Below are 2,246 nucleotides of genomic sequence, written 5' to 3'. Positions count from 1 at the left end.
CAAAATAAATATATTCCACAGCAGGCAGAAAGCCATCATCAAGATTTCCAAAAACTCCTTTGCAGTGCTTTTTTAACCCCTTGCAATCCTCTGCCATGAGATGTGAATGCGTTTGTTAGCCTTTCATTAAAACTTTTAGTCAACACCTTCTACTTCCTCTTTCTTTTTTGTCAACCAATTAGTCTTTATCTAACATTTCCTATCAAATCAAAATTATGGCATTTTCACTGCTTCCCATTTTTTCTCTGTGTTTTTAAGATTTTTTTCTATAATTTTAAAGTTAATATCCTATTTTATAACAGTAAATTTTAATTGATTTTTAAAATTTAATTTTAATAGTTTTTCTATTTAAAAAGCACTATTTCTAAAGTACAGAAAATCTGAAGGAAAATCCTGACAAGTACTGGGAAAGGGAGAACTACTATTAACATTTTTGCTCATGTTCTTATGAGCTTCCCCCCAAGCTTATAATATTTAAAACAATATTTTCCCTAATAGTGCCTTGAATAGACTTGTTACAAAAATGAAACCAAAATGGTCAAATTTGCTGCTTCTTAACCAGTCCTTCCAATCCTGTGATTATTCCACTTCTTTTCATTAATTCCACCATCCATCCATCCATCAAAAGACCCAAGAGAGAAAGAGACCACTGAAAAAATAGCAAATAACTTTTAACGTTTATGAGTAGTGAGAAAATTTTGTTATGTTTGCTTACTAGTTTTTTTTTTTTTTTTTTTTTTGGCTCAGGTAGGGGTGTTGCTAGTTGACCATTCCTTTTTTTTTTTTTTTTTTTTAGTTGACCATTCCTTTCAATGTTCCAGGAGGTGAAATCAGAACTGAATAGTACCTGGAATTCTATGTGATTTTTTGACAAAAATAATTTTTCTTATTTAATTTATTTATTTATTGGGGTTTTTTTGTTTTCTTTTGTTTTTTTAAGAAAGGCAGATTGCCACATGTGGCACATCATTTGGATGTTTCTGGAGTCTTAGAAGCTTGACCATTCCTATGTTCTTCTACAAATGGACCTTGAGAGCTTGTTTGGATGTTCTAGCAAGGAGCGCAGTCACTTGTTACCCTTGACTGAACAACGGGCCCTCCTCTACTGGGAAAGGTCATTCTCTTAGACCTAGTGCACAGCTTCGAGATGGATGCACGTGGAGCAGTGAGGGAGGAAGGGAGACACCTGCTTAGCCAGCCAGATCAGCTGAATTAACTCTGGTAATCAATGGGGTGACCGATGTCACAGCCAGATCACCCTCACATCCTTTTTTTCTTATTTTAAAAAGAAATAAATACTATTACCAAAAAATAAAAACACAAAGAAATATATATCTATTTATTTTAAAGAGCAGTAAAACAAACACCAAACATGATATCATCTGTCACCTATTTACACAGAGACAATCAATGTCATTCCTTGTATATGTACTTATTTCATTCCAGAAGAATTTATTAAAATGCTTACTTTATGCTAGACTATCTTCTAGGCATGGTAGAAAATAAGAGAAAAGTTTTTGGTTATGAGGAGCATATATTCTGGTAGAGAAAAAGACTTTAAATTGAAAACAGACTATGAGCAAAATAATTTTGACCTTGAAATTACAGCGTTGTGAAGATAATGATCAGGATGTATAAAAAGGTATCTATCTATAAAAAAGATATCCATCTATCTACCTACCTATCTTCATCTGGGAACTTCATATGGTGTCTATTTGTAACTACTTGGAAATTCTTTTTCTCCCATTGAGGGATGTAGAACTATATTTCTTTCTAAGGGGAAATTAGGCACATTTTCAGAACTACCTTAAAATGGGTGGGTGATATCAATCCAAATCAGTTTTCATCTTACTTGTCTGTTCAGAACGACACAAGGTCATTTTCTCTTAATCTCTGATCCATGGGAAGATTTGAGGAATCTGTGTACCTCCTAAAATAGTGTGCAAACTTTTATTTTCAGTGTCTAAGAGGATGGTCTAGATATCCTTTTACTCCAACCTTCAGTGACATCTTTGCCGCAGGAACATCCTGACAATATCAGGATGCATCAATATTTATGCTCATATCACATCTGGTACATTTGGATCAGTTTAGGTTTGGAGCAGTATTTTAGAGTTTCAAGTAAATTTTGTTTCTAGTTTTCTCTTGAAAATATGCATCTCTTTTCTGTTTGGGGGTCTTCTAATCTCTGCAGATTTTCATTTCTGCTCTTGCAGAGTGGCTTTGCTTGTACAGTTGCTATGCGT

Source organism: Vulpes vulpes, chromosome 1, assembly GCF_048418805.1.
Source record: "Vulpes vulpes isolate BD-2025 chromosome 1, VulVul3, whole genome shotgun sequence".
Classification (NCBI taxonomy): domain Eukaryota; kingdom Metazoa; phylum Chordata; class Mammalia; order Carnivora; family Canidae; genus Vulpes; species Vulpes vulpes.
This window is presented reverse-complemented; position numbering follows the sequence as displayed.